The sequence below is a fragment of the Akebia trifoliata genome, chromosome 16, assembly GCF_017979445.1.
Source record: "Akebia trifoliata isolate Shusen 1 chromosome 16, ASM1797944v1, whole genome shotgun sequence".
In the NCBI taxonomy this organism is placed as follows: Eukaryota; Viridiplantae; Streptophyta; class Magnoliopsida; order Ranunculales; family Lardizabalaceae; genus Akebia; species Akebia trifoliata.
In genome coordinates this window covers 8,162,410-8,172,586 of record NC_141390.1, presented here as the reverse complement: position 1 = coordinate 8,172,586, position 10,177 = coordinate 8,162,410, and positions in this window count along the sequence as shown.

Below are 10,177 nucleotides of genomic sequence, written 5' to 3'. Positions count from 1 at the left end.
ATTTCACTTTACTGAATGAACTCAAGGGACAAAATGAATCCTTAATGAATTTCAAAAGAAAATGTTCTATACTTCAATTTTTTTAAGTTCAACTTAAAAATCTTCACTTTAATGTCAAGGATATAAGTTGATCTTTATTTCATTTCTAGTAATCTGAAATTGTTTATCCCTCTAATCTCCTTGTGAGGTCATTCTTAGTGTAAAAGTTCACCACTCCCCTTAACACTAGGGGCATTTTTTAAGGTAGTTCTTGTAATATCCTAAAAAATAATTGAATGTATAAATATAATAAAATATACATATAGGTGTGTTTGATTAAATATAATTGATAAAATACACACACAAACACACACACACACACACACACACACACACACACACATAACTTTATTTCTATCATTTTTTGTACTTATAATTTTTTTTCTCTTTAAGGGTAAAATGATAATTTTACCTAAGGATAATTTAGTTATTTTAAAAATATTATTGAAAGCGCCCTCGATCCACGGGGTGCGCGGATCTGCTTTTGACCCTTGAGGTTTGGGAGTCGCCACCTAGTTATTACGATCTAGGAACCGATTAATTACTCTAAACGGATAAAAAACTAATCTATAACCAACAAAGCTGAATTCGGGGATCATGTTACGGGATTGGAAGGTGTTAGGCACCAACCCCGCCCGGCCAAATCCGGTCTCTACTAACTTCCCAAATAAATTACATTGCTAACAACCTAGATGATAATAAATAAAAAAATAAAAAATGTTATACCTTTCCGATAGCAAACTTTATTCCCTCAGATCCGACAAAAATAGCTCCTTGTATCGTCCTCCCTTGCTTCGTTCTGTCTCCGGATTTGATTTCGGATCTCCAAGACAAGGTATCTCCTTTTTGGATCTGGGTGCTTCACATTTGTTGTAGATTTTTGGGATGTTTTTGAGAGATTTTTGGGTGTTTTTTAGGCTAAAATCGGTGTAGGGGTGTTAGGGAAGGAGTTGGGGCTCCAAAATTAGGGTTTTGGGGAGGTTATGGAGGCTTCTTCACCTATTTTTTCTAGGGTTTTTTCTTTGATACGAAAATAGGGTGTGGAGGCTCCTATTTATAAAGTTTTTTAAGAGAATTAGGGTTTCATTAGGGTTTCTTTTAGGGTTTCAATTAGGGTTTAGATTTTGGTCTCATGAGATGGACTTAGTCTTTAGGGTTTTAATTTAGGGTTTTGACTTTTAGTCTTATGAAATTGACTTGATTAGTTTAGATTAGGGTTTTGATTTAGGGTTTTGACTTTTAGTCTTATGAGATTGACTTGATTAGTGTTTCGATTTAGGATTTTGACTTTAGTCTTATGAGTTGACTTTAATACTTTGACTTTAGTCTTTCTTGGTTGACTTTAATGTTTTGACTTTAGCCTTACTTGACTTTAGTCTTACTTGATTGACTTTAATGTTTCTTTTTACATTTTTTAATGATTTATTTATTAATTTCAAAATTTTAATTTTTAAAGTTGTAAAATTACCGTTTTGCCCTCGGAGAGGATTTTTACGTTTTAAGTCGTTTTTCAATGTTCCAAGATGTTTTGGAATCAGTTTTTCGTAAGGAATTCAATGGGAATGTTGGTTTTTGTCATTTATAAAATTTTTGTGTGAAATAGTCTTGAATTTTATGAGGGGTATTTTCGTAATTTTGTCAAATTCTGTGAAAATTGGCGAAATGATTTATTTGGTTTCGATTTGTTATTTTATGTGTTTGAGTGGGTTTTCCTAAGCGTAATGCAGGCTCTAGGGTTGTTTTGATGTTAGGGGTATTTTGATAATTTGGTTATTTTTAGTGATTTTTATCGTGAAGCTTCTTTTTGATTTGCAAGATGATGATTTCTATGTTTCTGGGGTCGTATTTTCCTAGCGTAGCGTGGTTTCTAAGTTTTGTCAGTTCGAGATACCTCATCCGATTTCTAAAACATATCTGGTAACAAAATGAACCATTGGAATAAACATCTATCATTGGGAACCTTTGTGATCGGGTTGACGAGTTGATTAATCAGGCGAGTGCAAAAATGGGGTGTCTACAATTATTATCAGAAAAATATTTATCTTTTAACACGAGTTTGATGAACCATTGAATTTAGGAAATCATAACTTAATCGAAAAATAAGAATTTATTTATATTAGGGACATAATCGTCATTTTCATTTAAGTAATTTTTATTTTTCGAAATCCAAATGTTACAATTTCACTTCGCCTGAAATATAAAAGATGTTTCGAATATAATTATATACAAAATTTCTAAATTTCTAAATTTTAATAGATATAAGATTTTTATGACTTTTTTTGTATGACTTACTTTGTGATAACCTTATATTTTATCATAATATATTATTTAATAAAGTTTAAAAATAATATTTATGGTCTAGAAATTTTTGAAAAAAGGTATTTTAGTTTTTTATACGAGGTCCAACGAGGAGGGATTTTTTGAAAATTTCAAATGTGGCATCCCGCCAAACACTAACACAAAGCCCCCTATGTCAGATCTCAAGGCATTAGGTGGCGCCTCAAAATTTTGGCATGGTCTCCTCTGTTTATATTAGCATTTTAAGGCATTCAACCTGTTCTACCTGATAAACAATATCCATAATATCCTGTATATACATACAAAATATAATAACTAGCGGAAGCCTATATACATCTAATAATGTATGATAGATCAGAGTGCAGAAAGATAAACACAATACAAGATTATACAAAACTCATCATCTTAACAAAAGTCCTAACGCTCAGTACAAAATCCATAATACTACTTGGACGAACTGACACCACTTGGGGGTATAACCCCAATACTCACTAGGTAAGGACTCTGATCATCTATCTGACCTACCAGATAGTCCTCACTCGTGTTTTACACCTACTTCGCCAAGCTCCGGATTTGAAACTAAAAAATAGAGAAGGAAATAGTGAGTAATAATAATTACCTAGTAAGAAAGTAAATAATTTCTGCCAATAACCTCTCCTAATATAAAAGAATAAACATATTGAATCATTTTGACATATGCAAAGTTTTACAAAAGAAACTACAATTAACTGGTACATATAGCCAAGGATGAGTAACTAAACATTTTAAAACTCACATTACATCCATCAACAATACTCAGTATAACATTTCTTTTTATACAAATCTAATTGATCAAATGGAAACATTAAACATACATTTCATTTTATATATCTAAATAAGACAACTATACATAATATATAATGGTGGAGTAGTGAAATTAGAGAGTTGGGATTCACGACTAGATCGCTTCCAGTCAGGACATGATGTTACAATTCTTTACTAACTTTTAATTCCTGATTTTGTGGTCGGTCGCTGCACTTATCATGCTTAGTTGACCATTTATCCGACTCAGGCTGGTCGTTTGATGTGACCGTAAGCAATGGGTCTTTTTTCGATCTGTCAGAACGTTCAACTACTATAGATTGTTAGTGATCACTAACTAATCATCTTCGGTTATACTTATCAGGTGTGCATGTGATTCTCAAATATACAATCCATTTGTATACGACCACTTTTACATTACAAGTTCACTAGTAAAATTAGAGAGGAATAAACTCGGATTTCAGTTGTGATTTCACTCTCATATGCATCCCATACCACTTATGAGTTTGGTTGTCCCTACTGTACATCCCAAGATAGTATATCACTCCGGATGTTATGATAGATTATCCTTTCAGGTATTCACAAGCTCTTTAATAGTTCACAAAATAGCTATATATACATATCATTTACTTTCTTTAAAAATAAATAATAAATTTTCTTTGAAAACAAAATAAGAAATTAACATTACGGAGTTGAGAATGGATATTTAGTTTCCTACTATGCAATTGTGACCACGTGACCTAAAATAAATAACAGAATAAAATAGTAACCAGCGCCCCACGCTAACAGAAAGTAAATAAATATGCAACTAATATCATTATCCTTGGATATCCATTCATCAATCCACGCATAGCATCATAATGTAAAGTGCAGACATCACCTTTCGATGTGATTCTGACATTTTACCGTTTCATACCCTTTTTCCTATTTTTCAATTTTCACAATTTTCAATCTTTTGAATACGATATTCATTTTTTGACATTCATCAACTCAATATAAGTTCATTCATTATTAAAATATTTTTCAAATCTTAAAATTTATTTTTATCAATTAAACTGAAAAATTACAAAACTTATATCAACATGGGGTTCGAGTAGTGAACATAACATAATTGGACAATACAAAACTCGGTGAAATATCCTACCCACATATAATTTGTTATAAAATATAATTAAACATATCAAATATGCAAGTTCTAGCGTGAATTTGAAATAACCAAATGAATTCTATATTTTTGGAAACACATCACAAGTTTTTGTTAAAACCCTAAATACGATTTTTACAATTTACGGTTGCCAGTAGAGATTGAGAGTCCTTACTATCTTTGTGCGATAGGATTGAAGTGCGTGCACGAAAATTGAGATGATCGATGTGAAAATCGAGATGATCAAACTTTGAGACGGTTAATTTTTGAATCTGGCTCGATGGTTTCAAAGGTCTCGATGTCGTCGTCCTTTCTCTATTTTATTGCGAAGGACGACTTGGCCTCGAAATAGATGAAATCTGAGGTTTAAAAATCGAAATCTTCGTATCACATATGGCTGATTTTTGACAATATGGGATGAAAAAGAAGAGAAAACGAAAGAAAATTGGGTGGATTTTGTAGAAAACAACGTTGCGGACATTTTTCCCTTCTACGTCGGAGGTCGAAGACAAACCGTTCGCGATGAATATGAGTTGGAAAATAGGAAAAAAATAATTTTTTTTTAAAGTTGCTATTGGTTTTTGGACAATTTAAAGTGGTGATGAATAGTAAATTCATTAAAAAATTATTTATATAAATTTTTGGGATGAAATTGGTATTTTACCTATTGTTTCATTTGACGATAACTTGACTGTCCGGATTCCAAAAATGACAAATGAATACTCTATTTTGTCTAATTTTTCATTTTAGATCTAATGATTTCTTCAAATTTTAAAAGTTATGTCTTTAACAAAAATTTACTTCTTCAGCCTGGTAAGACCTTAAAATTGACGTCGTTTTCGTTTTTAATGATAATTTGACTTTTTGGACTCCAAAAATGACAAGTAATTATTCAATTTTCTATAATTTTTTATTATGAACCCAATGGTATGATCGAATTTTAAAAATTCTTACTCTAGAAAAAAATTATTATTTTAATTTGGTCCGACTTGAAAATTGAGAATTTTGTAACTTTTCTGTTCGGACTCGTATTTGAGCGTGCTTATAGGCTAAAGTATATTTTCTGATCATTTTGAATCCAATGGTGAGATCAGATTTTATTAAAAATGATTAAAATAAAATCCTACAATTTACCTTAAGTCCCACTTTTAGGATTTTTCTCAAAATTTCACTATTTATTTTTTCTCGAGATACGAATCAAAAACTCGGGATTTTACATCAAAAGTCAAAATGTGCCTCAAAATATTTTATTTTCAACTTTAAAATATTGTTGAAATATGAAAGATAAAATTGATTGATTAATTGATGCTTATCCCATAAATTTGAAAATTTTGAATTTGTAAAACTCTTCTATACCATATGTCACTTTTCTTTTGCACAAAATCCTATTTTTTAAATTTAAAATGTGACATGTATTTTAATATTATATGTTTATTACATTAAACTCTAAGATATTTTCATATGTCCCAAAAGTCAATAATCTATGACCATGATATAAGGAGTATTTTAGTAAAAATGGATGCAAACTATAAGATCAATACCACACTACTTTGTTGGGAATCTAGGCTTATATTGGGAGATGAGAAAAAAAAGAATTTTTGAAGTTTTAAAAATCCTAGAAGTCTCCTCAAATGCGTGCTTACCTCACCCTACATCAGAATAATTAGAGAAACACCATTGTTTGTTGAAAAAACATCATCAGAGAAGTCTCTTAGAACTTCTATCTATTAAAATTATTTGTTCTAGAACGAAACACTTAAAATTTTCATCTAATTAAGGTTTAAAATATACTTTATTTTTATACCAAAATATAAGGTATGTGCACACCTATACGTTTTCTTAGTTTTTTTGTTATAATGATGGTATCTTATTTAAAAAATTTTGTTCATCTTTTCCAGATGTAAGATAAATTATGTGTTTATTTTTATATATCGTTTGTAGTAAAATAATTCATAAATTATGCATGGATAGTGACAATAATGTTTGAAAAAGGATGTTATTATATTGAGATTATGGATTAGTAAAAAATTTGATTGAGCAAGAAGGAACCAGAGTGCCATAGGTTGAATGACCTCAAATGTCCCACAGAAAGTCCCGTGTTCTGTGGGTGTATGATTTAAGTAATGCTTGTCCTGTGTTATGTGGGTAAAACTTTTACATACAATATTTACTGCATTGCATGTCATTAATTTATAATACTTAATAGAAAATCTATAATAATGTTTTATTACTTTATATGACTATTATATTAATTAAATCATGGATGAGTATGGTAGTACTTATTGAGATTTTTCTTACATTTTTATTTATCATATGCTCATCTCGAGGAGGTGTTTTAATTAGATTTCAAACAAATTTATTTTTAATTTTCTCTTATTTCAATTTTGATTTATGTCGAAATAAATTGTGAAAATATTATATTTTTAGTTTTATTCATGAATTCTATGTGATTAATCATTTAAGAGGAATGTTTGGTTGATTTTATTAATTTCTTTAAATAATGGATTGAATTTATATTCAATTGTTATTTATTTTTGAGCTTGGAGTAGATTAGATATAAATTGAATATCATTTAATAAATTATTAATTTATAATATTCCACTATTATAGTTTGATAGAAGTCAAAAATATCTTTCTAAAATGGGTAAAATCATCAAAATCAGATAAGTATTAAATTTCATATGTTTTTTTAAATAAACAATGCAAATCTTGATTTGTACAGTCTTTGCAAATAGACTCTATTTTAGCTCATTTTTCTATAGGAAATATTCCTTTTATGAAAATTGTCAAAGCACTAAATTTTTAGATTTATTTGTTAGCTTTCCAATCCCATTGACCGTTCAAGATAATATTGAATTTGTACTCCATAGGAATCATTTCTTTAAAATGTGTTTATATTGCCCATAATGGGATAACAATTACCTTTTTTTGAAATTTTCTCTCGTATTTTCTTCTCTAATGTGTAATTATTATATTTTTTATGAAAAATATATTGAGTTGAAAATCTAATGATTTAGACAACGCACCATTTTGAGATATCTCGATAATTGAATAAAATCATATATTTTGAATTGTTGTTGTTACTACTAGTATTGATTGTTTTAGACAGTTTTTTAAACATTAACCATGAAATACATTTTACTAGAAATCACACCTATATTTTATATCATAAAAGATTTATGATTTTCTAACCTTAAATATTCGATTCTAGAATATTTGTAATATTAATAACACACACACACACACACACACACACACACACACACACACACACACACATATATATATATATATATATATATATATATTGATAATTAACTTTTGAATTTTGAATTTAAGAAAGTAAAACTAATTTTTTGAAGTTTTTTTATATTTTAAAGAATTTATTTTTGTGTTTTTCTTTAATTTGAAGATTTTGGATGTTGGATTAAATTTTGAATTGTATGTTAGTAAATTTGTATTACATTTCTTAATAAATATGACTTAAATATTCTAAAATTTATAGAATAAGTCATACTTATATTTAATTAAAATTTTGACAAGTTGAATTAAATTAAAATTTTTTTATTTTGTGATTTAATTTCTTATTTAGTTGAGTACATGATTAGTTAATCCTGGTGTTTGGAAAGGAAATATTAGTACATGAATTCAAAATTTGATATATAAATACTTAAAAAAAAAATTATTTTGAAAATAGAATTGAGATTTAGGTATTTAATAAATTATCAAACTTAAGAAGGTAGTCGCTTAAATTTTATTGGGAAGAATTAATTATATTGTGAGGTTAATAAAATTTGATTTTAGAGAACACAGTGTAAAAGTTATTTTTATTTTAAAAAATTATATGTTAGGATTTTTGTTTCTAAACTAATTTATAATTTAGAGCATTGTAGATGTTCAAAATCGATTTTACAATATAAATTTTTTATGATGATTTCAATTTAAATAGAAAATGATTTGATGTTATATATGTTATTTTTAATCTTTACAGTGAATTAATATATTTAAATTTGTAATACATTGAAGATTTATTTGTTAAGTGAATTAAAATTATTTATTTATCGTTGATTTGATCTTTGTTTTAATGTTAGGTTTCCTTTAGTTATTTGATTTGATCATAATTAATTTTAGTGTGAAAATAGTGCGTAAAATAAGTACTATTTTTTCAATTTGATAGTATTGTCTAAGTTGCGAATTATGATGCAAATTGGTCTATTTGGATATATTAATATATAGTAACGTGTGTTGGACATTATTTACTAAGGTGTTGACCATTGTCATGTATTGTGAAAAGATAAAAAGTGCATCATGGAAAATGTGATGAAAAAAATTACATATTCTGTATATTTTGTGACAATTAGAGTAGCGCAACGGAAATGTGAAAACTTTAGTAAGATTTTTTATCTTTAAGATTAGTTTCGAAGTCTTAATCTTATTTTTGAACATTAATGTAAGCTTTTCCTATTATAATTGTAATACCCCGAGTTTTTAACTCATATCTCGAAGAAAGCAAATAGTGATATTTCGAGAAATTTTTTCAAAAAGGGACTTAGGGTAAAATACTTAAATTTAGTTCTATTTATTTCTAATAGAAACTGACCCCGTCATTGGATTCAAAAAAGGTCGAAATATATATTATAGCCTGTAAGCAATTCAAATTTGAGTTTAGGTGAAAAAGCTATAAAATCCTCGAATTTTTATTGAATGGGACTTAAAGGAATAAATTTTCGTTAGAGTGAGAATCAAGAAAATTTGACTGTAACATTAGGTCTGCAATGAAAAAATATTCGAAATGGAATACTTATTTGTCGTTTTCCCAGTCCGAATGGTCAAGTTGTCGCCACAAATATAAACGAAGGAAAAATACAAAAATGCCCTCTAGTTCTTTATAAAAAGAACTAAGTCATTCTTTTATTTCACTTTTTCCTCTCCAACTCACAAAGAACCAGCTAATTTCCCAATCCAAGGGTTTCAACCCTTTCCATCAAGATCTATCGCAAACAAGTCTGAGTGGATCGTTGACGAAGGGAAGAAAGTCATCGGCATCGACGAGCTCCACATTCTCATCCCATTCGATCTTCACTTTCCTTTCTTTCTCTTGGTTTCTCACAAAAAAAAAAAAAAATAGTAAGTAGGTTCGATATTACTCACTTGGAGTCTCATTCATTAAGAGGAAATGGTCATTCTTCGTCGTAGAAGGAGGAAGAACACCTTCATCAAGGATTTCGCAACCAATCCGATCATTGGCACCCAAGTTCACCCAACTTTGAAGTTCTGCACCGCTAATCCTTGACTTCCGATCTAGCTCATCGTGTACAACAACCACAAACTTAGTAGGGGACTCTCAACTCTTATTAGTAGCCGTAGATTTCAAGATCTTGCATTTAGGAATTTTTTGAAACTTGTTGTATGTTTTAAAATTTTAGAATGTCGTTTCAGTTATTTCAAATTCATGCTAGACCTGTTGTGTTTGATGTATTTTACCGTGATTTGAACCTTTGATTCGTGTATGGGTTAGTAGGATCAAAGAATGAGTGAAAAGTCTGAAAAAATGGCAAATAAATCGAAAGTGCGTGAAACTACAATTTTCTAACAGTTCCACCGTCCTTGACCATGGTTCCATCGTGCCTTGGCTATGATTCCACCATGATCCACTGTCCAAAAGTATGGTGCCACCGTACTTGACATTTTTTTCTGAAACTACACCTTGTTTTTACCTTGAACTCCCATTCACTTATAAGTGTATTTCAACCATTTATTTCATTAAAAATATTTAAGTAAAAGTCCTCTTTACTTTCTATTTACTTTAAGTTTTTTAATGAAAATTAAGGTTTCACCCCTCGTTTCGGAGTAATGGGAATGGTTTCAAAATCCAAATCTCAAAGGATCAAAATC